Source organism: Meriones unguiculatus, chromosome 14 (assembly GCF_030254825.1).
Source record: "Meriones unguiculatus strain TT.TT164.6M chromosome 14, Bangor_MerUng_6.1, whole genome shotgun sequence".
NCBI classification, from domain to species: domain Eukaryota; kingdom Metazoa; phylum Chordata; class Mammalia; order Rodentia; family Muridae; genus Meriones; species Meriones unguiculatus.
In genome coordinates, this window is record NC_083361.1 from 27,274,886 (window position 1) to 27,302,535 (window position 27,650).

At 48.8% G+C, this 27,650-nt stretch overlaps 1 protein-coding gene across 7 annotated transcripts in view; it reads right to left on the bottom strand.

Annotated features, from left to right (window-relative positions):
* The window catches only part of Tead1 (TEA domain transcription factor 1), a 215,927-nt gene extending 192,274 nt beyond the window's left edge, over positions 1–23,653 (bottom strand). For 4 of the 7 annotated variants that reach the window (XM_060367019.1, XM_021627815.2, XM_021627798.2 and 1 more), the window contains exon 1: positions 23,552–23,653. The gene's annotated coding sequence lies outside the window, so the exon portion shown is untranslated. Of the gene's footprint in view, positions 1–23,027; positions 23,118–23,551 lie in introns of those variants that run through there. The other 3 variants (XM_021627802.2, XM_060367017.1, XM_060367018.1) reach the window with 3 other exon arrangements.
* Between the last annotated feature and the right edge of the window lie 3,997 nt (positions 23,654–27,650).

Genomic DNA, 27,650 nt, shown 5'->3' on the forward strand with positions numbered 1-27,650 from the left:
GGGACGTGGAAGAATTTCTAGAGTAAAAAGGGGTCCTGAGTAGACTAAGTGTGAGGAGTCAGGAACCAGACACCAAGCAGCACACTGGCAAACAAACACCGCGTGCCCAGGAGCGCCTCGAGGGTCTGGGGTCTGGTGGACGCGTCCGGTGATGCGCTTCTGTTACCGAAAGGAAGAAATGGACGACATTTTCAAATATGCAGCGCAAGAGCTCATGTTACTAAGAAAGCGAAATACTAACATACAGGATGCAGAAAAGACAAAAATGTTTATCTAAAAGGTGGGGAAGTGACTAATCAAAACAAATAAAAAGACCTTCTGTAAGCTTCTACTTAAATAAGCTATTTCTAAATTTCAGTAAGTGAATATAAACTTGAGGATGAAAGCCAGGAGAAAATATCTTTTAAAAAGACAACAAGAAATGAGTAGCTATTAGATATTAAAACACCTGACACCACCAGCCAGCCACATAGCTTAGCAGGTAAAGGTGACTGCTACCAAGTCTGACTACCTGAATTCAATCCCTAGGCCTCACACACTGGAAAGAGCCAGATTTCCACAGGTTGTCCTCTGACCTACACACACACACACACACACACACACACCACGGCAAGCTTTTACCTACACACATACACTAAACATATAGCAGAGCTACAGTAATTAACTGCCAACAATAATCGATATATTGAATTCGGCATAGAGGTGCTTTAAGGGAGGTCAATGGGGAAAAGATGTCCCCTCTGTGACAGAAGGCCAGCCACCAGGTCCAGATCCAACCTCATTCCTGCTAGTATTCCAAAAATATTTTATACATGTCCAACTATGAAAAGCACATCTGGCTTCGTATTTTATGTAGCAGACATCTGCCCAGTTCAAAGTAGAAACGACTAAGTCTACACATGGAAAACCGAGAAGAAATGATAACCCAACTCATAATTAGTTTGTGCACAGATAAGTTAAACAAGGAGACGACACATTGGAAAGAGCCCTGCATTATCTGCACCTGGAGCATCCCTGGTGCTCCTTCTGGACAGCACTGCTTAAACTGAATTAAATTTCAATGCACACACTGAAGACCTGGAATCTCGGAAAGAGGCAGTCATGTGTCCAACACTAGGCAGGCAGTGTCCACCTCTGCATTGCTAACCAAGGTTCCAGCTACAAATCAAGGAGCCAACTTCAATGCCACGTAACACCAGGTAGCAAAGCACTGGGCCAGAATAACCTGCTCTCGTACTGCTCAAGCTTCAGCTCTGGATATTCTGCCTTGGAACAACGTCCTGTCCCCATCCTCAAATGCAAAAGTGGTGTGCAAATGCTGAGCCTGTTGTGGAAAACACAAATGATCTGAGCCTGTCCCATCTCTTTCTTATGCTTCTGAGTACTGCATATCTGACCCTTTACCTTCATCAGACCCCTCCCTCATCTCCACCCCCAGGTCAATCTCCCCACTACAGAAGCTGACAAATGAAGAGGGCACAGCCAAGGTGGCCCAGGTCTTCCCCACTCTATGGCTGTGTGACTCTGGGTAGGCCACCTTGTCTCTCTCACTTTCTCACTTAGAAATACCAAGGTGAAGAGCTGGAGAGACAGCAAGGGCTTATCACAGAAGCACAAAGTGCCAGATGTGACTCTGAGCATCCACATGAAACAGCCAGGTGTGGCAGCTCACACTTGTGACACCAGCCTGGGAAGGGAAACTCCCAGAGGCCATTCACCGGAGCTCCCTGTGAGCCAGCCTAACCAAACCCAAGCTCCAGGCTTAGCACGAGAGACCCTGCCTCAAAACATAAGATGGAGAGTGTCTGAGGATGTTCAATGTTAACCTCTGCTGTCCATGTACACACATGTACACATGCACACACACGCGCATGCACACACACGCGCACACACACACACACACACACACACACACACACGCACGCACGCACACACACACAGACACACACACACACACACACACTAACTAATTAACCTACAAAAAAAGCTGTGCACAGTGGAAATTACTGCATAATCCAGAGCTGTGCTTTCACTGAATGAACAGGAGCTGGAAACACAGCAGCTTCAGTCCTCCCATCCCTGTCCAAGTGAATCACTGCAGCCTCCCCTGGTCTCCACTCCCCATTTAGAGAGCACTCTGTGTTTCCTCTTTTCAATGTAAAACTGAACTTTATGAGCAAAATAGTAAGACATATAACGTCAGATCAAGCCTAAACTAAAGTTTCAATTTTTAAGACACCAACAAATGTGTGTGTGGCGTATGTACGTCTACTAAGGTACTCATTAGAGGGTTTTTGTTTTTAATTATCTCCTAAAATAAGTTTTAGAGATAGGTAGGGGTGTCTGTCTGTCTGTCTATCTGTCTATGTGTGTGTGTCAGGAAAAAAGAAAACATGTCTGGCATAAGATAGGCCCTAAGTTCAATCTTTTAACACAGGAAGAAATTGAATGAGTGAATGTGTGAATGAACAAATGATTTTTATTCCATTATGACAAAAGTTTAAGTCTCCCACTATGTAGTCCCAGCTGTCCTGGAACTCAGCAATCCACCTGCCTCTGCCTCTAGAGAGCTAGGACTGAAGGCCTGCAAGCCTCCTCCCTGCACAATTCCACTTCCCTCCCATGCCTATCTAGATCTTACTGGTCCCCTGGAAAGAGGCCTTTGCTGCTAAAAGCCTCATCTAGTAAAACTCACTGAATTTTGAAGATTCTGACACAGGAAGCCTCAGCGTGTGCACTGCATATTTATATGATTCATCACAGGCAAGCACTTGCCAAAGGCTTCTAGAACATTCCTTCCATATTGCTCAGAGATGGAATGAAGCAAGGGGAGGAGCCACCAGGCAGGACACTCAGGTTCAGTGACACACCTGGCTTGCCTCTTTGCCAGGTGCTCAGCTAACCAGAACTCTATGGTGCCCTGAGGCCGGACTGGAAAAATTCCTCACCTGCCAAGCGCTCTGGAACCACACTCTGCACAGCCTCAACCCACAGGGTGAACAGGCACAAATGGTGTTGGAGCCTGGCAGTGGAGGTCAGTGCAGGTTCAAATCCCCTTTGTTGTTATGGAGGTCCCAATGATGTCTCTTAGTTCAAGAGAACGAGGACCAAGACAGAGCTGCTAGGGCAGGACTGTCCAACAAAGCTGCCTTTCCAAAGCACTCCAAAGGACATACTTCCCCACACGTCTGTCAACCAGACCGCTATCACTCCATAACAGAACCCACTCCCACTAAGGCGTAGGAAAGGAATGATACGGGTTCACTGTGAAACAGCTCTACCAAAGAGACCCTGAATCTTTCTTGAAAGATGGGCAGCAGGAAATACCAACCTTCCCAAGGTCTTCTGGTCCTCTGCCCCTCCGAAACACAGCTTCACTGATGCTTCTCTGAGCACATGGACCAAACAGCTATCTCCCCAGGAAGCATCTGCCTGAGCACTACTGCGTGAGCATCAGAGCAGCTGAGACTGCTGCCCTAAGCCCCAACAGCTTGGGAAGCAGAGTTAACCAAGCCTGGGTCAGGTGGCCTCTCTGATCCTCACATCACAGGAAAGGTGGGCAAGCTGGTCTTCCGACTGAAAGCATCTACCTGTCAGGTGTGATTACAAAAACACCAGCAACGTGAATGACCTTTGCTGAAGGAACCCTGACCCTGCTGTAAGCCCATCTTATCACCTGTCCAAGGAGCCTACCCCCAAAAGACAGGTAGACATCTTTTTAGCTGGCATGTTGGTGAGGGAACACTTGTTATCAAATGGTTATCTATTTCTGGTTCTTCTTTGTCTCCTTAGGGGAAGGTTCTCCTCGAGGATCTTGCCTGATGAGAAGCAGATCCTAGCTAATACATCCAAAGGACCTAGAAGCCTTTGGACAGTGACACACACACACACCATGCCAAATAAACAGGACACACAAACTGCACACGTGACACACAAAAAATGTAACATTCAACACACACAAAACTCACCAGGAAATGCGTAAGATACACACCAAAAAAGATGCACACAACATACACGAAACATGTAAGACACACAAAGCTGGAGCACTCTGGAGCAGTTATCAGGACTAGTTTCCTGTAACAGGAAGGAGTCTGGAAAAGAGGCTGGAGGCCAGGGCCTGGTCCTGACAACAAATACCACTGGACTTTTCAGAGTCCATCTTCTGTGTCTACGGTACCTACAGAAACAAACACATTCCTCACAGATCATGGGCTGCTCCGTGAGGTGGCTAATAAGATAATCTGTTACAGGAGGCTTACAAATCCATTTAAATTGATTTTAATTAATGAATCAATCCCTGGCCCAATGGAAAATCAGGTCCACAGACAGTAAGCAAGATGAAGATTTGGTCTCTAACCCCAGCCTCGAATCTACATCAAAAAGAAGGGCATTTTTAGCTCAGTGCAAGAAAACAGTAATAACAACAACAGACTAGATCTTGGTTTGGTACCCAAGCACCCTGAGGGGAAAGGACCCCCTGGGTTACATGGGATGTGCCACCTGAGTATTAGAGGTTTTCATAATGGTTTCCATACAACGTATCTACCATGACGGTTGACATCTGGAACCTCTAAGATCAAATCAGCCCACCTTTCTCAAAGTCCAGAGTCCTGCAATCTGGACAGAACACCACCAATGTACTCCAACTGACAGATAAGCATAAAGCGGCCCTCTGCCCGGTAGCGTGCAAAACTGAAAGTCCTGGGTTCCAGTGCCCCGCACCAAAAATAAAATAAAACAAAACTCAAGGCAAACTTTAGTGTTTGCTGTGATTTCATTCTTTCCAGGAGCTGAAAGAGCATCTGGCTTTTCAGAGCGGCGACTGGGGATGAGCTGGAAGCAGTCCTCACTTTAAGACAGCGGAGAACTGCTGCTCAGCGTCTCAGGGTTTTCCCTTCCTTTCTCAGTGGCTTCTCACTGGCCTGCTGACCCACTCTATTTTTAGAATCTGATCAGAATTTCCAAGGACAGACTACTCCATAAAAAATGTTTAGCAGGGAAACAGAAGTCTCCTTTGGGTCTTTTTAAAAGATAAAAAAATAAAAATCTGCAACCAACACAAATTATCAGAGGAGAAAGATCAAAGGCCCCAAAAAAGGCAAGCTCATCATTCAAACCCTTTCCAAAGTTTGAAAAAGCCCTATCAAGGCACACTAACACACAAAGCAACAGTGAGTCCCCACCTGGCGCGCTCCCTGCTCTGCGCAGAAGGCTGCAGAGAAAGAAAGAGAAACGCCGTAGCAGCAGAGCCAGGGCGCCTAGAGACAACTGCTTCGTGTTTCTCCCTCACTCCTTCAAGACAGTTCACAACACAGCTTGATTTAGCAAGAAACAAATGGAAGAGTAGCTGGAACACTGCAGACACAACAGCCGTGAAAGAGTGTGCACCGGGAAGTCGACTACAGGAAAAATCAGGACACAGGCTGGAGCTTACGCAGAAAGGCTTTTGGGCTACCCCCACAGTGTGTGTTGGGGGGGGGTGTCTGCCTTTCTTCCTCTGCGTCTAAGTGTTTCTCTGTGTCCATCAGTCAGGGGAATAAACAAAAGCCCCCAGGTTTGAGGACTCCTGTGCCATGTGCCATGAGGGCGCAGCAGCAATTCTGGGAACACAGCCTGTGCCTTTTGGGCTGGGCTGTGCAGGGCTCTACAGCAAATCAGGGAGTGCCAATACACTCTGAGATTCAGAGCAAGACCACAAATTATAAACAGTTTCAGCAAATTGACTTGAGAGCCTTTGTTCCTCAGACACCCATGCAGGCAGCGGAACCTCCCCACCGCTACAGCCGGGACTGGGAAAGGAAGTCGTTGAAGCCTGGATTTCCTGCTTTTACTTGTAGCCAAGAACTATGAGGCTTGTAGTGGTTTCAGGAACTGACTCATCCCATGATTCATGGATAAGATACCGCCTTTAATATGTTTCTGACCCTAAGACTGAGGAACTTCAAAACCAACCTGAAGTCACACTCCATTCTTACAGTGCAAATGACTATTGGAGGCAAAATAAACCGGACAGTAGATTACTATTCCTTAGGCAGAGGCAGGGAAAGCGAAGACCATCACATGGCAAACGGCGATCAGAGCTTAATCCACGGGCTGTGACTTGACAACAGCCCAACTTCCCCACAGTGGACAACAGGTGGGAGAGGGTTATTTTCAGACATCTTTCCCCTAGATGTAAAAATAGATTTAGCACGGCAATATTTTAATTCAGGCCCGTGTGGGGTTGAGATTCTAGCCCAAGATGTGCAAAAATGCATGGCTGGGCAGAACTGTTCAGAGAGACAAGAGAGAGAAACCCAGAGGCTAGCTGACCAACGAGCAACGGGTGATAAAGACTGCACTCTGCATGTAGGAAGAAGACTGCAATTTTTTTCCCACTCATGCTAAACACACGTCTCTCTCCTGCATACACACAGGCACATATGTGTACACAGGGAGGTACACATATATACACACCTGTACGCACACATGCTTACAGACACACACAAGCAAGCATACAGTCCAGCACTTATAAGCATGATTCTGCAGAAGAGCAGCACCCACCTGCCGTCCTCGTGCAAGTAACCCTAATTAAACGCAGCGGGCCACAAACAAAGGACACCCAGGGAGGGAGGGCCTTGCTGGGAGAAAGAGGCTTCAGGGAATGTAAAGGGTGTTGAGGGTTTCGAGGAAGGTGCAGGGGAGCAAAATACATTAAAACAGATGCCCTAAACTGTCCAAGAGTAAATTATAAAAGTGTTAGCTACAATCCTGGGCCCTTGCACTTCTGGATCAGTTTATCATCACAGACAAAACCACTGAGGGGAAATTCTAAGCACCGCGCCTGATGACCCATGGATCCTGGTGCTCCTTCCCCAACCCCAACAGCACAAGAAGCGCAGGGCAAGTTTCAAGAGTGGTGTTCATGGGTGCTTACAGATTTCAGTACAAGCTGGGTAGAAAACAAGAGCACCAGCTGGGATGGCGGGGTGGGGGCACAGAGCAAGGGTGACGAGGTCCAGAGCATGGGTGACAAAGCAAGACCAAAGCACAGGGGCTGGCAGGCGCTGGGCAGCAGGGCTCCCCCATCAGATTTACTGACATGACGTCAGTGGCTCCCATCCAGAGTTCTCTCTGACAGCTTTCAGCACGGCCTCCTGAATGTTCCACTGTGCTGGGGAGCTACAGGGCAGTGAGGAAAATTCCCGCTGTGAAGCCCAGTTTCCCTCCAGTCAGAGGCCTGTCTTGTGAGCTAAGAGGCTCTGTACCCTTTTCTGGGTACACATGGAGCAGAGGGGTGGAGACAAACCTCTAATGCTGCGACCACAGCACAGAGGGGCCGTTAAAGGAAGGCTAGGGAGTGGGGGGCACCAAATCTGTGCCATGATTTCCCAGGCCAGGTCAGCTCAGAAGACGGTAACGTCGGGATTCCTCATTCACGCTGTTTCCAGGCGGTGCTGCACTACACATGGCTTTGTTTTGCCAACAAAACAAGAAAGAAGCCGCTAAAGCTGAAAGCCTAAACGCCAACGGAACTTCTGAAGAGATTATAGCTCATATTTAAAAAAAAAAAAAAAAAATGAGCCATTTTCCCCTATTTTCTCTGCCTAAGTGATGTACCAACATGGGCACAAAACGATTTCCAAGAAGCAGAGGCAGGAATATCTAAAAATAAGTTTAGTAACAGGCTTGTTAAACGAACAACACTCATTCTGGATACACCAGGGCTTACTAGCACATTCCCACCATGGTAAAGCAATAGCTGTGCTCCAGGGAGACCTGCCGGGAACTACAGTTCACATTCGTTCTTAACTAATAAAAGTAATAAATTAGCGATAAATTCCTTAAGTGACTGAAACATTAACTATATTCTACTTTAAACACTTTGAGCAGAGGACTTACAGCACTTAATCTAGTATTTACTTAAGAGACGTATGTAAATGGCCCCAGTAAGCATCTTCAAATAAAGCCTGCAGTATGCGGGCCCAGAGCCACCATGGAGTGGGGCATGGCCCTGGGCTTGGCTTGGTAGATGAGGAGTAAGACACCTACCAGGGAAACATGGGGAAGAAATGTTGGTTTCTGAAGTCAAATCATGAACCACAGTTAAAACACAGGTTACTCTTCAATTTGGGGATTGTTTGGTGAGTTTGGAAGCTTGTAAGGGGAGGGGTCCTTACTATAGAGCCCAGGCAGGCCTGCTGGCCATCCTCCTGCCTCAGTCTCCTAGGTGCTGGGGCTGCAGGCATAGCTACTGCACTTGTCTGGAGTTTTTTCTTAAGGGAAATGTAAAGTGACCAGCAGATGTGTGAATGTGGCAGAGGAGAGCCAAAGGAGCTGGCCAGCACGGGAACATACACAGAATGATCTTATGACGGATCAAGGAGTAGACACAGTAGGCGGAATCCGATTCCAAGCCAGAGGCCCTAGGTAAACACAAAGTGTGACATCAAAATTCTTCCCACAGAAGGGACATACACTGTGGAGACACTTGTTGCAAGCCTGGGAATGCACAAGAGACGGAGCAGCGAGGAAGCAGAGGGTCCCAGGAAATAGACACAGGAGGCAATGAAAGCCAACACTGCTGGCCAGCGGGGAGCATGAATGTGACTGGAACGTGTTCAGACACATCCGAAAACCTAAAATCTGTGACTACAAAAATCGAAAAGCAGCAACAGAAAATGGCAGAACATAGCAGCAGACCGGGAGACACTTACCTAAGTAAGTCACAAGGTAGGGGGCTGACACTGCGCTCCTTTTAAGGGGTGGAATGCAAGGTTAAACAAGCAGCTGGCAATAGCAGCTCATAATAGTATTCTAACATGGGAAAAGTACCTGAAACACGGGATACAGAGTATCCATTTGCAAAGTCAGCAAGCATAACCAATCATGCTCCCATAGCGAGACAGCAGACAATATGTGCACGTCAAAAAAATAAAATAAATGACTGCGGGCTGCAGAACCCTCTTGCAATCCTACTCACAATGACAGGTCACAACCACCTATAATTCCGACTCCAAAAGACCCACTGCCTCCGGCTTCCGTAGGCACCTGCACTCACACACACATAGGCACACACAGATACATAATTTAAAAAATAAAATAAAATAAACCAACACAAAACAGATTGAACTCCAGATTTAAGAGCCTCTAGATCTAACTCTCAGTTGCAAAAATCCATCCGGGAACAGAGAGGATAATAAACTGTAGCAGCAGCTACAAAATGCAGATGGGACCAACAGTACAAAAAGCACTGCCCTCACACACACACATTTATGTGTAAGTGCAAGTGGCACGGGAGGGAGTTCAAAGGTCAGAAGATCCTTACCTAGTCTGAGGCAGGGACCCTTGCTCACTGGTGTGTGCTACATACAGGCTGGCTGGCCTGTGACTGCCTGGAGACTCTCCTGTCACAGCGCCGTGGGAATGCTGGGTTTCCAGACACTGTGCTGCCTCCTCCGGCTTTACATGGCTTCTAAAGTTCGGAGCTTGGGTCCCAGTGCTTGTGTGGCAAGCGCTACCCACCCAGGCATCTCCCCAACCCCACAGTTTTAAGAAACAGCAACCAAGCCTAACCTGTTGGTCTTGCTTCGACCCTGATTTGAACAATTCACCTGGAGAAAACATTTATGAGGCAATCGAGGAGCTCTGAGCCTCGACGCTAAGCAGTTATTAAGGTACCAGTGTGATCGTGATATTGCGGCTGGTGGGGTTCAAGATGTTGTTTAAAATGTTTAAGTGTGTGTCTGTGGTGTGGGGTATGCATGTCTCCGTGAGGGTGCTTGCAGAGGCCACAAGAGGGCATCGGATCCCCTGCAACTGGAATTACAAGCCAGACAGGGACAATGGGAACAGAACTCCAGACCTCCACCGAGAACACAGCATTCTTAACCATCTCTTCAGCCCCACCCACCCCACACCCAGCGTTTTTTTAAAAGCAATCGCTTGAACACGCTGAAACTTCATAGATGACCAGTGTGGCATCCAGAAGTACTTTGAGACAGGGTTGGAAGAGAGGGGCCGGGAGAATGCTGCTGAGTAGGAGAAAGGGCTCATGGGGGTTCCCTAGCCTTCTGCTAGGCTACACTTTCTCACGACTGGAAATCTAAAACAAAACAGAAACAGGAAAGTCAGACAGCAAAGGTAATGGGCCGCAGTCAGCTTCAGGGTGATGGGTCTGAACTACGATCACCCTGCTTAGGGGGCACCACGCCAATCCTTGAAATAACCCAGAAGCCCACAACTATGACCATGCCACAGGTAAGGAATAGTGTTCCTCAGGATCAATGAGGCTGCTGGGCTCAAGATCAAGGAAGCCAAGGAAGCTCAGGAAGATCATAATGCACTGTCTTTGCAAAAAACACTTAGTGCTAGGACCTATAAGCCAAGAACTCCAACACAGTTGGGGGAGAGATGCTTCCCCCATAGCCCTTCTCAGTGAGAAAAGAGGGTATGTGTATATGTGTGTCTCTTGTGTGTTTGTCCCCCCTTCTTCTTCCCTCCCTCCGCTCCTCCACTCCTCTTCCCCTCCCTCTGTGTGTGTGTATGTGCGCACATGTGTGCACGTGCAGGAGAAACCATTTTAGTAGGAGAAAAGCCAGGCCTGGAAATCTGCAATCCCAGAGCTCAGAAGACAGGCAGGAGGATGTAAGCTTGAGGCTAGCCTAAACTAACAGCAAGATAATCTCAAAAGGCAGAAAGAAACAGGGAAGAAAAAGGAAAAGCAGGGGGTGGGGCAAGAGAAGGAACTCCAGCAAGGAGGAAAGCTGGGGAGTCTGAAACTCACCCTTTCCCCAAAGAAGGCCACTGGGAAATCTTCCATTTTAGCTGGACTAAGACCCGGGGTGGAGGGAGCCAGGAGTTCCTGCAAGGTTGGAGGGGCTTCCTGAAGGCTGGCTGTGCGATTTCACGGGCCTCATACCCTCGAGCACTATTCCCCACACCACTATTCAGGGGAGGACACTGCTAGGCCTGGGTCACTCTGTCAATAGCAAAGAGGACCTGGACCTCTGTCTGATGGCCAGGACACTACCAGGCTGATTTGCACCAAGTACAATAGTGAACCAGGCTGAGGGCCATACCACAACAGAAGCATCTAAAAAGGGACCTGGGAGGGAGCAGGCTGCGGTGAAGGCGAAGATGAGACCCCACAACTGGCAACTAGGAACCCCAACCACCAGCTAGGGAGAGCAGAGGAAAACAGTGACAAAAGCTTTCTCTCTTAAAACCAAGTTTACAGACCTATCTATCTCTTAAACCCAAGGTATCAGAGAATACCACCCCAGGTCATCTCAAAGTTCAGCCTCTGAGAAGCAGGAGTCGCTGCGGGGGTGGGGGGTGGAATTCATCAAGGTCACCTGGGGGGAGTCCCACCCTAGCAGGAGTCAGTAGCATAAAGAATGCTTTAGGACTAATGCCTTCCAACAGCAAAAGACTAAAACCAAAAGCTAGAGCCGACCTTTGCTCTTTGCCTCCAGACAAACAGGAGGCTCCCTGGGCCACACCCAACTGTTTTAAAATCTTGACCACAGGTTTACACCTAAAATAGAGAAAATGGAACTGCCAGAGATAAGTATCATTCGCCATCCATCCCTTTTCCAAGGCAAAACCATTAAGAGAGAAGTCTCTTTGTTTCCACATCAATGACTGTCTTAGCTCATTCAAATTCCACAATAAAACCTGATAGGTGAGCTAATCCTAAATCCTTCGTTAGTCAACATATCTAAGAACTGGCTGTGTGACCTTGGGAAGCTTACTAAACCTCTCGGAGCTTCTCCACAGGGTCTCAATTACAAATGGAGCTTTTACATTTAAATGTCTGGTGTTTGAGAGCTGGCTTAAAAACAGAACCTACATTCCCTTCCTACCAAAGTTCCCACAGGGAAGCTCAGGAGTTATCACAACTAAAAAGGACAAGTGTGGGCTTGGTGGGACCCACCTCACACGCCCAAGCAGCTCCAGGGGCAGATGCCCCAGCATCACAGTAGATCTAAAGCCGTGGATGCAAAGGCAGCAGGACTGCATGATAGGGAGCTCGCCTGGCTAAGTCCCAGTCCAGCACAAGCCTACGGCCACAGGAGAACCAAGGACAGAAACTTCTGGGCCAAAGCTGCCTACACTACCAGCCAGGGAGCAGAGGGACCAAGCCCCAAACTGAGTTCCTTCAATGCCCATCTCTCTGGCAATGGCACCAATGAAAGTATATTCCCTGGGCTGGAAGACCAAATCCAGAGGCTCCCGTGTCCTTCAAACTTCAAAGACACTAAACAATAGGCAGTGAAGACAACACAGCTAGATAAGCTAGAGCAGAGCAGGGCGTGGTGGGGCGCTGCACAGGCAGCGCTGCACAGGCAGAGGCAGCCAGATATTTGTTGAGTTCAGAGGCCAGCCTGGCCTACAGAGTGAGTTCCAGGCTGGTGGAGCTACACAGTGAGACCCTGTCTCAAAAACAAACAAACAAACAAACAAAAAACCACTAACAACTGACTTTTGGTTTAAGGCAAAGATTTCTTCCGAACCTTTCTCAGACTCCACCTAGCTTTCCCCAGTACCAAAGAACAGAAAAAGGCTAAGGACCCCTGCTCCTTCATCACAGGACCGCAGGCTCCAAAGGAGAATCTGAACCAGACACACCAAAGCTCACAGCACAGCTGGAACCTTCCAAAATCTAATGGGTCAAAAGTTTTCTAAATTAAACTGTTGGCCTATAAGGAAACAGAAGAGGCTGAACAGTCTTGAGTCTGGCTACTTCAGTACTTAAGAACTGATCCACAGGAACGGCACAGGGTCTGGAGGGGCCTGGCTAAAAGCAACAGGATTGTGGAGGAAACTGCCTCTGAGGATCCTTCCAGCGTAACTAACGAGCTGGGGATGGAGATGGGCCGGAAGTCATGGGTTCCATCCTCAGCAACATTCTCCGCATCCTATGAGCTGAGGCATATTCTGAAAGTAAAACAGGCTATCTGCCAAGGGAAGCCACATTGGGCAGAAGTATCAGAAACTGTAATCATTGGCCGGGATGGGACTAGAGGGCAAAGGAGTGAGAAAAGCCCCGTGGACGTTAGGAAAACTGGACAGGGCAAAGGTTGAAAGCTGCGCTATGGATTAAAATGGCTTAGGCTCCTTCCATCCCACCTTACAAGTCGCAAACTGGACATGATAGGCAAGCAGCCCCATGTGCCATCCAGGTGACATCATCTCCTACCTGAACCTTCATGATGTCCTTTCACTGGACTCAACCAGCTTAAGAGTAGCTGATAGAGTGCCTGCCTAGAAGGCACAATTTCCTGGCTTAAACATCAAAAGCTCAAGGTTATCCTTAGCTACACAGCAAGCAAGTTTGAAGATAACCTGGGCTCCATAAGACCCTGTCTCAAACAACCAAACAAGCAAAAAGTAAATTTAATCAAGAGTATTCATTCGGGAGCCAGTAACTCACCATTACTAGCACTTAGTAAGTGAAAAAAATTTCCCACACTTTGTTTTGAGACAGGTTCTCATAATATAGCTGTGGTTGGCCTCGAACTCAGAGAGATCTGTCTGCCTGCTTCTGACTCACAGGGCTCAGATTATGCTAGGAGGAAGAGCACAGGCCCTCCTTGTACATGCTGGGCCAGGATTACTAGGCCACACTCAACCGAATATGCTCCATTTGAAATACCCCCGTGGGTCCCTTTAAGTGCAGTGGTCTCAGCCTGTGGGTAAAGCCCCCTTTGGGGTCGTGTATCAGATACTCATAAGATTCATAACAGTAGCAAAATTACAGTTATGAAATAGCAACAAGATAATTTTATGGTTAGGGTGCCACCACCACACAAAGAACTGTATTAAAGGCGCTCAGCATTGGGAAGGTTGGAAATCGCTGCTTTAAAGGACCTCTCTGGATTTTCTTGTCCCTTCTTCACTAAACCCGGAAAACTACTGGAAGCCCCTTTCATTAGGTCAAAATAGTAACTGTCTGAACCACCACCAAAACTCATGGGACATGGCAAGGTGCACGACAGAGGCCAGTGGTGCAGTGAGAGACTAGAGCCCAGGTCCACCGCTTTGAAGACACAATTCACACCCATCTCCACTCGCTGCAGAGCGTAACCTCTGCACGTATACAACACACTGTCTCTCAAGAATGCCAGGGACAGGGCTATGTCGGGTTTTGAGATCCCCCCAAAGCCTCCTTCCAGCACACAGCTTTCCTCCCTGCAATTTTTAAAACATCTTTAGCTTTAACTTTTTCAGACTGGGAAACCTGACTGAGTAGCACACCCTTCCACGCATGGCTTCCTAAGAGATAAGGAAAGGAAGGCAATTTAAAAAAAAAAAAAAAAAAAAATGCAGGTAGACCCTGACTCAGGCTCCCATGGAACCAAACTGGCCTAAAAACTCGGGGTCAATGATACACCCTGAACTGTAGCTGATAATCTGAGCAGAGCAGGACCAGCTGGGGGCAGCTGGCTTCAAAAACTACCCAGGTGAAATTGTGAGAAGAACTCAAAAGAATAAAAAATAAATTAAAAAATAAAAAAATAAAGCAGGCGATCTGGTTTCCGGGGAGTCCAGCAGTCGGCTCATTTACCTAGGAAATACCTGGAATTAGACATTCATCACTCAGGCTGACAAATGTCCTATTCCCTTAAATATGCAAACAGCAAATAAACCAGGAGGGGGAAAAAAAGCTGCGCCCCACCCGCACGGGCATCTGAATTAACATGTGAAATGTACCTGCAGTCCAGAAAAGGGAGGCTTAGAGGAGCAAAGACCAACTGTGCGCTCATCCCATCTTCCAGGTGAGGAAACTGAAGGCAGCCCGCCTTAAGCAGCCTCAGAGTTTCGAATCCGTCCAGGCAGGGGGAGGCAGAGTTTAAGGCTAGCCTAGTCTACACAGCGAGTTCCAGGTCAGCCACAGGTACATTAGTAAAAACCAAAATTACAAAGAGGACAGTGTAGACAGGCATGGGCTCTGTGTGCCCTAAGAAGTTTCGGGAATGGATTTCCAGACAGGTCCAAGTCCTTTGCACAGTCTCCCTAGGAAAAGGCCCCTTCCAAACAGTCAGCAAAAGAACCCGCAGACACCAAGCTCAGAATCAGGAAGGAAGCCCCCAAAAGGCTTTTCTTTTGGAAAGATATGAATTGCCTATTTTCTGAAGAATTTTCATTTACTTCCTTATTACCACTTGGCAAAGGTAACTTCAAGTATTATGTACTAACTGATGGGTTCCTCCACTTACTGTACTGGGGGTGGGGGGGAGGGGGCGGCTCCAGGCGATGAAGGTAAGAGATTCTGCAGCGCTGCTTAAACCTTGCCTGGATGAGACCCTGGCTTTCTGAGGAGCCACCTCAGCCTTGGCTATGCTCCAGAGCCACCCTGAAGGCTGACCCCAAGGCAATCCCTAGAAAGTCTGGTCAGCCACGTCAACATTTCACACTGCAGTTAGTGCACAGACCGCCTTCTCTGCAGATTCACAGATAAGACAGCAGGCAGACCCAGTGGTATTAGGCATTCCAAAAGCTGAGGCAGGAAGATCGCGAATTCCAGGCCAACTTGGGCTATTTTAAAAGGCCCTGTCCTAAAACTAGGTGGGGGGAGGGGCTGAGAGAGGCCAGGAAACTTCTTGATGAAGATACTAAAGCCCAAGAACACAGCAGCCAAGACTTTTCCACACCACCTCACCCCTGGAGGTGTGACATTCTTAGATGTGCTGACTCTGGGACTTCTCACGCCGATGGGGTGCAGTCTACAGGCTCTGAAGAGTATCTGCAGTCACAGGGAAGATCAGGACCATGGCATGGCTAGCCATGAAGAGCCTCCCATTCCCACACACCCCAGTTTCTAAAAGCTGAGGATGTGTATGTATAGCTGAACTGGGGGGTGCCTGCCCATCTGCAGAAAGCCCAGGGTTTGAATAATCCAGGCATGGTGACCCAGAACCCCAGCACTCAGGAGATAGAAACAGTTCAAAGTCATCCTCAGGTTACATAGTAAGTTCCGGGCCAGCCTGTGGTACGTAAAATAAAAAGAAGACCTCTTGGGCCGAGGACATAACTTAGAGGAAGTTATGTGTGTGAGAGAGAGGGAGAGAGAATGCATGTGTGTATGCGTGTGGGGGGGGGGGGTTGATGCTTCAGCACCTCAAAAAAGAGGAAAGAAAATATGATTTGCCCTTTAGAACTCAGGAAATTCAATTCACATACCTTCCTCACTAACTTGTCACTAACTGCATGTCTGTCTTGGAGGGGCCCAGGGACTGGCTGCCTCTTCCTGATCACCAAGTTGCTGTCACTGCACAGCACAAGGACAAGCAGATGCTCCATAAAGATCAGGGGCATCCGGATGCCCAAGTGCCTGGGAGGAAAGGAGAGGAAGCATGAGGACAGGAAGCTAGGCACCGTGGTCCCTGCAAGTTTGATTCAGAACTGCTGTTGGGCTACCCCTGACCCCTCGGTGCTCCAATGCACAGGAGGGGCTCTAGGGCTTGCCTCGCTCAGAGCAGGACCTCAACAGAACTCTGCCCTAAGCCCTGGGAATCACATCTGGAAACAACTACAACTACAGGCCTCTCCAACAGAGTTGGTGATGCCAGACACAGGAGAATGGTCTGGGTTGTTTTACTGCTTCTTTCATTCAAAAAGGTGGGCCAGTAAGATGGCACGCAAGGTAGAACTTCGAGTACACTGTTTTTCAATTCATGAAGATGCCTCTAAATTCTTAGACACAGACAACCTCACAGATAACTGAGAAACCACTTAATCTGACTCCGCCAGAAGCTAAAAAGAGAAACAAAAAATAGAACATGGTCCCCTTCCCTGAACAGACAACTTCAGAGGCCTTTGGTAGCTCAGAACTCTAGAGTCCAGCCCTTCAGGGTTAGACCTTCCCCGCTAACTTGTTGGTCTCGGAGGGGCCCGGGCACTGCGCAGTGGCTTCCACTGGCTGTTCATGGTATAGGCAGGAATAGAGGCTGACCTGCCTGGGTATGAACAGAAGCATCATGAAACAGGTGAGGGGCCTGAAGAGTGGGTGTGCACACAGATGGGGAGATGATGGGAAAACGTCTCACCGTGGCTTCCCAGGCACGTGGAATTGAGGCCAAAAAAAGAAAAAAAAAAAAAAACATCTGCTCAGGGGCTGATAAGCCAGTCGTCCTGTGCATGGCCCAACTTCCTAAACCATCTACTCTGTGCAAGCAGCCCAGCAGCTCATCAAGGGTGGTTCTGACTCGCTTTCGGCCTTGAGGGATACTCTAGAAGCATTTAACAATTCCTGGTTACAAAAAGCAGCCACTTCTTGTCTCCAAATCACAGGCCCCCTTCCAAACACACATGTCAATCATTTTTTTGCATTTCATGATGAAGGTGAAAGGAAACTAGGGAGTTTTTTGTTTTTTGAGTGAACAACAGAAACCTTTTATCATGGCTGGAAACAGTGGCAACGTCATCTCCTCAATACTTAAAACAAAAGACAACTCTGAACTGAGGGAACTCTTGGTGCTACCAATGTGAAATGAGCCTGTTCCACACCTGAGAAGGATTTTCAGATGGCAGGAGCGTCCCTTCAGCTGATAAGGAACTGACTTTAACCACTACTGTCCCAGAAAGGCTCTGAAGTGAAAAGGCCGAGAGAGGGAAAGGACTGAAAGGAATCCTTCCAAAGGAAACAGGGGCTCTCACTGGTTTGGGAATCGGGTGATCTGAAAGCGAGGCATATCAAAGTGCTATTGATAAGCTGACTCAGTAGACAGCTTATCTGAGGCCCTCCTGGGCCATATGGTGCCCCAACCTCTGCTGCCTGTTGCTGCCACAACAATAGGCTCGCCTGCCCAGAAATCACCGTGGTCAGAGAGAGGCGCAACAGCAGAGGCATGTGTTTAGGTTTCATTTTGTGCTATTAGCTTTGTGTTTTCCCCAGTGGGAACTTGAAACACACACTGAACACGCTTCCCGTCACACACCAGGGTTACCTGCAGAGAATGCACATGTGTGCACCCTGCATAGATCCTTCTGGATGGGGACGGATCAGGTGAACAAGAAAAGCAGATGTCAGCTTCAGGGCTGGAGTATGGCTGGTGGGGGAGGGTAAGCAGGCAGGCTCCCAGCGAGTGCAGGAGCAGACAATGCTCTTTTCTCAAAAAACACTCAGGCCAGGCGGGCCTCGGGGAGTGGCTATTTAAAACACTTGGCTTCTTTTATTCCACCACCATGGAAGTGAATTCAGTTCTTCGGAGCCAGAGCAAATGAAGTCATTTGGTTTCTGTGGGTTCTCTCTGCACTTCGGCAGCAGGAACTGGGCCATCTAAGTTGTCCTTTCTTCATTAACTTCATTTTCCTTGAGTAAGACAGTAAGGTCATAGAAAATATTTAGGATATGGGGAACTGGGACAGATGCTGTCAAAGCCACCAGGAAGTCATGGTGTGAAGGCAAGCAGGTACCACCTTCCAAAGGCTGGGCTGGCATGAAAGGCTGACCAGGATTTTCTCAAATGAATGTATAAGTATTCTACGTGTCTTCCTATTTTCTTAGAGGTTTTCCGGTCTTTGCAGATGATCATAAAATACTCACTGATCTAGCTGACCACCTACTACAGACACTGACTGGCAGTAAGGACTTTGCAGCTATGTATCATCAAGTGACATAAACACTGCCCTCAGATGCAGGTCCCTGAGGTGGTCCAAAGCAAAAATGGAGGCAGAAGTCTTCAATACCCACAGAACTACTGCAAAAAGGTACTGATTTCATCTCCTGACCACCATTCCCGCACCTAAGCAGACAACATTCTTGGATGAACTTCTCAAATTTTCTTAAACATTCTCAGATTAAAAAAAAAAAAAAATCTCCTTTCAAGTTAAATTGAGATTGCACTTGAACTCCATCCAAGAGCGAAGCTGAACTGAATTATGATAATTAGAAAGCTGTGCTTATAATTTTTTTAAAAGGCAGCACAGTTGATGTATTTAAAAAAAAAGTTCATGCCAGAGAATATAAGTTCAGTATGTTCTCACACAATTAACATTTGCCACCATTATCGACAGTTTTTCAGTTTACCTATCAGTTTGGTCTGTATTCCCAGACCTCGCTGCTGCATCTAAACCTGTCAGAAGCCTCCCAGAACGTCCCCTGCAGAGGCGAGGCCTAACTCTTGTCATCAGTAAGTTTGTCCCACGTTTATGTCTGAGCTCACTTTCCGACACCCTCTCTTTCCCAATTAACAAGCGATCATACGTGGTTGACAACAACGTGGCTCCGTGGCTCGGGTCCTTAGAGGGGCTGCCTGTCACACATGAGACCCGGGGCTGAGCCCAAGCAAGCATGTGCTGTAAACCCAGCGCGGTGACACAGGTTTGTAATCCATCACATGAGCCACAAAAGCAGGAAAATCATGAGTTCGGGACTATCCTCAGCTACACAGTACACTCCAGTTCTGCTACGTGGGACCTGCTTCAGATAAACACAGCTAATAAAATCTTCCGACAGAGCCCTAAAGGCTAGTTAATGGGAATACGAAAAGAAGGTAAAAAGCACCGGCTTGAAATGGGGGTGTGTGGGTGCACAGCCCTCCCTTGAAAGGACAGCTTCTCTGGAATGCCACTCTCACAATCCAATCAGAAGAGACTGTGTATGTGTGTGTGTATGCGTGTGTCCACCATCCTCCCCCCAGACTGAGGAAACCATCCCGAGACACCCCGCTGTTCAGTGAACAAAATGGGAGGAGGGTGGGCTGACAGCAGACCACGCTTTGGGAAACACGGACCTTACGGGATCCCTGCCCTGCAAAAAACCAAAACTTGCCATTTGCCTAGACCAAGTGAAAAATTCTGTTTCAAAATTCTTCCACTCTGCCTTACGGCAAAGCCTGAACATTTCCAAAGAAATGACCACAGTTCAACCTCAAGTTCAATGTACATGAACCAGCATTTAGGAAGCCCATAAAGAGAGAACCTCGAAGGACTGGCAACCCAGTCGCTCTGAAAGCAAACGAAAACCCTCCAAAAAATGGAAACCCAAATATTTCAACATGACACACTGTACCCCAGAAGCTAGAGGGATGGAACACCCTGTCCAGATCCGCACAGTAGCTGCCACACCACAGGGGCTAACCAAAAGCCCAGTCCTGACCTGGTGCTGAAGACAGACCTGAACTGCTTGGTGTTATCACCCTAACGAATACGAAGTAAAACATATGACCACTACACGACTAAGGTTCCAGCTTTAAAATGAGGTGATCTGAAGCCTCTACACCTAATACAAGAAAAGGCAGCACGCAGCTACAGAATGTGATGGCAGCCATCACCAGGGACCAGGCAGTCATGCACAGCTTATGTTGGTCAATGAGGGTGAGCAACAGTAACATTTTTCTTACTGAGTTCAGAAGTAGGACACAAGCAGTCTGCAATTCCAGCCACCGAACTCTAAAAGAGAAGCTGGGCCTGCCTTGATTAATAAAAATGATGATGATTTTCTTGCAGTTTGGGAGGAAAAGGGGGAGCACTCCCTTTAACCAGAATTTAAGCCTCTGGGGGTGGGGGAACAAACAGACCCTACTCAATGTTGTATCACTAGATAGATTCCGAACAGCTCTTACTCAGAAATACACATACGCGCACACACTCACACACATATATACACTTTTTTTCTGCTTTCATACTCCCTTTATTGGGGAACAGAAACGAGCACCAAAAATGGTAGCTTTGATGCAAGGGCCCTAATTTCTCTGCATGGATGTGGTCATTATTTTTAAGCCCACTGAGTTGTACACAGTTATCTGTAGGGACCTCTGGAGTGATAAGACACCATCACTATTTCCATTTGCAAGCAGTATAATTATGCTCACAATTAACTCGTAACACATGAGATTAGAGAGGAAAGTAATCCTACAGATGCTCAGGCTCTTTCTTGTACAGCCATGGACTGGGGACGGTGGGATCTATCCATTTCCAAAGCCGGCAACAGCTCCCTAATGCTGCTAATGGCCTGTCTCACGTTCAGGGTCCCCATCTCGCAACTGCTCTGGTCATATACTTTCCCACAGACAATACGAGAACAAGCACAAGTCTGGACAGATAGTTCCATAAAGACGGACCTTCTTACATTTGCTTTTGCATATGGTCAGAACCAACAGAAATCAACTGGTTATGCCCTACTGAACTTTAAAAAAAAAAAAAAGGATTGTTTCTTAGTTTTCTGTCTTCTTCCAAAATCAGAAGATGCCAGCATCCAAAATGAATATGTGAACACATAATCCCAGCTGGAAACAGCAGCTGGGGGGAGAGAAAGCAGGAGGGGAGGGCCAGGAAGCCAACTCCCTGCCAAGTGACCCTCACAAGCCCACCTCCACAGTGCAGTGCTGTGTGGGAAGGAAGCACCCACTAAGTGCCGCAGTGCACTTAGTAAGTACTGCAGCCTGGGTCACAAGTCTGAGGTCTGCCTGCTTCAAACTAAAGCTCACTAACTAACTGTGTGCATGTCCTGGTGAGTCCTGGCCTTTGCTTGTACAAAAATCTTCAATAATCCCACAATGTTCCCTGGAGTTTATAAAGAACCCTAGGAAGGAGGAACTCACACAAAGATTTTTTTCTCCCCCTCCCCCCTCTTTTATTTTTTACTCTTTTGTAAAGGCAAAAGTGTCTCTCTGGCTTTGTTTCAAACTTGTTTTAAAAAAATAAAAAGCATTCTAATATTTCCCTAAATCTGCAGTTTAAAGAATACCTGCTATTAAACGGGAAATAAAATGGTTTACTGAGGACCTCAACAAGACTCAATAAGGGAGACAGCTTATCAGCTCATTTTTTTATGCCAACAACAAATAAGAGAACTGTAAACTCTGTTGAAAACCTGAAACCTGAGAGTCCGACACAGAGTTACACATTCAAAGAAATACTGCACAAAAATATCTTGTGACCATTTATGGAAATACTGAGATTAGAAAAATACGGAGATTAGAAAAATACAGCTTTCCCTCTTAAAAATCATCAACAGTTTAAAACCCTGCTGTTGACAAAGGTTCAGTTAAACGCATTTGTCTTTCCGGAGACGTGGTGTAACCGGCTCTACTGTTTCCTTCTAAAAAGGAAAGATTCTGACCAAAGTTGGATCTAAAGTCTGGCCCTTATAAGCATTCAGATGTGCCTGGGCCCAGAGATCCTGCTATTCACAGAAAAACGCAGACTCCGCTGAAAGGCGGAAGCCCCTGGCACAGTCTGTACAGCCTGAGGACGATTCCCAGCCCCGGGCTCAAGGCACATCTAGCCCCCACCCTGGAGTTCAGGCTTGCACAGACAAGCCGCCCCTTGGCTCCGGGTAGCTCGCGTCTCCCTAACGGGAAGGATCTGTCCACCCGAGGAACCACCTGCAGGCATCCAGCACACCCTAAGCTAGCAGACCACCTAAACTTCCAGGCCACAAGTCGCGGAGAGGACTGAGCTCTGCACTATCTGCAGGAATTGAAATATTTTCCTTTCACTATCTTGAAATCTGATCGTATTTACAGACCTTTCTTGCCCCAAGGACCTCGGCTCCTTTCAAATGCGCTATTTTAAAACCCGGCCTTTCTACGCTCCCGATTCCTGGAATATCTGTCTGTAAGTTTCCAGCGCTGACTGAGATCAATTTGCATTTCTGTAAATCACAGACAGCTTCTAAGAACTTAACAAGCCTCCTGAGAAACGCTGGTGGCTGCTATTTCATTGTTTCATAAATATTTTTATACGGGTGACACCATTCAACTTTAAATAAATCTTTAAAAAGAAAGACGATTAAAAAGCGAGGGAAACTGGTCTGGGTTTTATTTTCTCGGGAAGAGGAGAAGTGAAGTGTGAGCCCCCCATTGTTTTGGACTTCGTAAAATGTAGCACTGATTTTTTTTTTAATGCATTAAAAAAGAAAAAGAAAACTCCTAGAAGTTGAACTTTCTTTCAAACGGGCCTCTGGACTTTGAAAACAAGCGGTGCTGCCGCGAACAAAGGCTAAAAGTGTCCCCAGATTTTTTTTTTTTAATCTTTTCCCCTCCTGGGGATCGTTTCTCCTCCAATAAACAAACAAATCCCCCAGTATTTCCTACCGAGGGGAAGTTTTCCAGGGAGAGTCGGCCCTCGGGTTTGGTGGTAAGTGCGACTCAGTCTTTTTTGGACACAATGTTTCTGCTGACTCCTGAAAATTTTCCACTTGAATGTGCACTGGAGCGGCGGCGGCGGCGGCGGCAGCGCTGGAGAGGCGGCGAGGGCGAGAGAGCCCTCTTTCATCTCCCGGGAGGAGGAGCCCGGGTCGGCGCGGACCCCGAAGGGGCCGGGCGCCGGGGGAGTCGCCGGGCTGCAGGCGCCGGGCTGCGCGCCGGACGCTCTCCCCACCCGCGATCGCGCCCAAGTCGGCGCTCTCCCGGCCAGAGCGAGGAGCGCGGGAGAGAGGGGCGCGCGGGAGAGGCGAGCGGGGCCGCCTGTTGCCGCGCGGGGCCGCGGCCCAACTTGCAGGGCGCCGCCGCCGCTCCCGTCCGGGAGCTCCGGGAGCACCGGGAGCCGCACACAAAGCGCCGGCTGCGGTGACGCCTAGGCAGCCCGCGCCCCCGAGTCCGCCCGGCGCGCAACTTACCTCGGCCGCCCGAGCGGGCGCGGCAAACTTCGGGGCGCTGGGCCGCCGCCCCCGCGCTACTTCAGCCGGTCCTCCCCGCGGTGCTCCCGCGCCGGGCCGCCCCAGCCCGGCCTCGCCGGCTCCCGGGACGGGCAGGGCGCGCCGGGGCAGCTGCCCGCACTCGGGCGACGCTGCGCGCTGGGGGGTCAGCGCATGGCCTGCGCCCCGCCGCGGCCGCCCCGGGCCCGGGCCCCGGCGCGCGGACTCCCCGCGGGCTGGAAGCGAGTGTGCGAAGTGCTGGGGGGCGCTCGCGGCGGGCGGCGGGGCCGCGGAGGCTCGGCTCGGCTCGGGCGGCGCGGCACGGCGCGAGCGATGCGAAGAATGTGCGGAATGAGGACAGGAATGAAATGAACGCCAGGACCGAACTCGCTCCGGAGGGGTGGGGCCTCGGTGACGTCATGCCGCCGGGGCCGGGTGGGGCGGGGCCTGCCGCCGCGGTGACGTCATGGGTGTGGGGCGGGGCGCGCGGGGCGGGGCCTGGCGCCCAACGGGGAGCGAGCCGCGCGCGGTGGCGCGCGCTCAGGGCTTTGTGCATTTTGAGGCGGGGCCACCGGGAGCTACGGAGGGCGGGTGGGCGTCCTTCCCCCCCAACGCCGGCCCCCCGCCTGCCGTGCCTCAGTTTACCCACTCCCGGCGTACGCGGGCCCTGGCGCTCCCAGGCTGGAGGGGAGGTTACTCCGCTGGAAACTGAGGCCCGGGCGTGCGCTTTCCCAGCCCGCCACTCCTCTCGCCCTTTCGTTTTCCCCAAGTTCACAATGCTTGCGCAAATCCTAGGCTCTACGGACTCCCAGTCGAAGCTCCGCAGAGTTCTCGCCCGCCTCCTGCCCTATCCTTCCTTCCCTTTCTTTCTGGAAGTGAAGTTTACTCGTGCTGCGAGTTGAGTCTACAGAAATCCTGCACACGGTTAAAGAAAATAAATAACAAAGTCCTGCCTGGCTGCAAAAGGCAGCTTCGCGCCGTCCCGTTATGGAGAAAGTGAGGATCGATCCTAAACGGTTTGAACTCTGGTTTTAGAGTGGGCGACGCACAACACTTCAGAAACTCGGGTAAAGTTAACGGCGGCCGGGACAGGCGTGCTGGCAGTTTGGTCGGGTTGCAGTCCGTAGTTTCCCAGAAAGGGGAGAGCCCTTCCCGCACCGGGACTTCCTTCTTTCAGCTCTGGCTTCCGAACAAACTAATGGCGCCTGTCTTGTGCCCGAGGATTCCCGGAGTGTGCAGAACTCAGGAAAGCGAATGGGACTCACTGCGCGCCTCTGCTCAGAAACAACGCTTTCTAAACCGTTTTTAAGGCAAAAATACCTTTCGTTGATGCATTTTTTTAAAATGTGTATGTCAAAAGAATTGAAGTTGTAAAAAGTAACACACAGATTCTTTGTTCACTTTGCCCAGCTCTTCCCCACGCCATGTCAGCCAAAATTATATCGTAATCGGGTGTTAATTTCCGTGCAGATTTCCAGATCCACTCGTGCACGTTGGCGTGTGTCTGTTTAATCCTCCACAACTTTCTCACCTGTGTAGATGGCCACCTCAGCCAAGTACAAATATGTATTATTTCCAGTTCATAAGCAGTAATGTAGGAAAAGCATTCATATACAGAAATAATAAGTGTTCATTTAGGTCTGATAGCAGGTGAAGCCTGCCAGTAGGTAAAATTGCTAAACCAGTATTTATCTTGCCCTCGACGAGCTGGTTACCCTTCAGACTCCAGCTGCTCCTGACAATTCGCTGTTCTCTCATCCTTACAAAGGTTCCCTGGGCAAATATTCAAAGCCAGGTATAATGGCATCTGCTGATAATCCAAGCAATCAGGAGGCTGAGGCAGGAGGATTGGCACGGATCTGAGGAAATTCTGGGCCAAAAGAATTAGATCCTGTCTGGAGGAGGAAGAGAAGGGAAAGAAAAAAGGGAAAGGAGAGAGAGGAGGAAAAAGAGGGAGGACAGGAGAGGCTGCTTCCCAGGACCTTGAAGACACTTGGTCCAGCTGTGCCATTGTGTTTGGCCTGTCATGTTGACAGCATCTGTGTGTTACTGGTCAGACTCACCTATGCGAGACAGTGGCTAGGTCTCATTCAGCTAAGGGTGCTCTCCTCTGAGACCCACTCAGAAGTAGGAAGTCAGCCGTCATCTATCCGCCCACCCTTTCCAAACATCGCACTCTCCTCATCAACCAATGAGTTTGGAGCTGTGAGCTTTGAACCCATCTGAGGACAGAAACAGTAGCTGCCACCTGCTAAAATGATTTTTTGGTTTTCACGAATTAAACTCACTGTTAGCCTCTGGTATTTTTTATTTACATCTCAATCCCCATTGCACTTGGGTAAAGTAGTAATTCTTACCCCCGTTTATACAGATGCAGGGACGAGCAAGGGATAGCTAATAAAGCCTCAATCCAGATTTCTTCTGATTCATATTTGTGACCTGTGTTTCTAACGCCTGGCACTGTTCTGCCCTTGTGTTGCCTCACCTGACCCCTTGTAAAGCAGGTGCAGCTTTTGTTTGTTTGTTTTTATTATGTGAGTATGGAGGTGGGGGTGGCTCCTGTGAGCGTGGTACCTACAGAGGCCAGAAGGAGGTGCGAGATTCCCCCGAGCTGGAGTTACAACAGTTGTAAGTTGCACCATTTGGGCTCTGGGAACCCAGGCAGGTAAGCACGCTTAACTGCTGAGCCATCTCTCCAGCCCTGAGGTAAGTGCTGTTCTTACTCTCATTTTACAGATAGGCAAACTGAGGACCAGAGAAGTAAGATAGTTTGGCCTAGGTTGTGTGCCTGGTAAATGCAGATCAAGGGTGCAAACCCAGGCAGTTCTGCTTAAGACTTCACGCTCTCAGCCATACTCTCCCCATTCCCAATACAGCACTTCACAGAACTTAAAAGATGGCTGGTCTGCAGGGGTTCCTGACCTTATGCTATCTAATGACACAAGAAGTGCATTTTCCTCAAGCCTTCCCAAAGAGGCCAAGTGCTCACTTGTAACACATAAGAAACAGCGAGACACATCTCCCTGAGAAAGAAGTTCCCTGTCCTCTGAGCAAATAGAACCCTGAGGAAGGGCATGGCCAAGAACGTTACTTCTTTCCAAGCTAAAATGCATTTGTAACAATAATTTGTTCCTACTACTTATGCCTCATAGAGAACTGGACTCCTAGAGATCTGCCTCTGCCTCTGCCTCCTAAGCGCCGAGCTTAAAGGCGTGCGCCACCACCAGGCTGTTTTATTTTCTATGTGTGGTGTTTTGCCTTCCTGTATGCCTATGTGCCGCTGAGTGCCTAGTACTTTAAGAGGCCAGAAGAGGGCATCCAATCCCCTGGAACTGGAGTTAAAATGGGTGGGTGCTGGGAATTGAACCCATGTCCTCTGAAAGAGCATCAAATGCTCTTAACCACTGAGCCATCTCTCCAGCCCCAGACCCATAATTTTTAAGAACTTTAAAGTGCATACCACTATTCCACTTTTTCCCAGGGACCAGCAGCTTCACTGGGGCTCTGAATCAAAAAATTGAGAAATCCTTTCGGCATCCACAGTTCTCTTGCTCTCTTCCAGCTCTTCAACTTCAGATGAGATCTTTCCCTTCAGCATTTACGTGCACATGGGTCTCTGTCCCATCCTCAAAGGAAGAACAACAAAATAGACCTTCGCTCAGTCTAGCTTCACCCCGTCTCTGTCCCTGTCCTCTCTTTCACTGCTACTCTTCTGAGAGGAACTGTTTGACCCCCTGTCCTTTCTCTTCACCTCTCACTGATCCCCAGCCTCTCCAGCTGGGCCTCTGGGCTCATCTGCTCCATCCATTTATGGCCCCACTTCTCACCCAGACTACTAGTCAGTTGTGACTGCCACCTCCCTGCCACCACTTCCTCCTTTTCTTCCTGTTCCCAGGGCTTTGTGCGCTCCCTTTCCTCTGAGGATGCATCCTCTTGTAGTTAGCCTCAAAGTCTGTAGTTGTGTGGTATAGACTTCCTGCTTGCCTTGCTTTCTATTCTTTAGTTCACTCCCATGGTTTCAGTTACTATTTGTTTGTTGTTGTCATTTGACCGTAAAGGGGTAATCCATCTCTCACTCTCT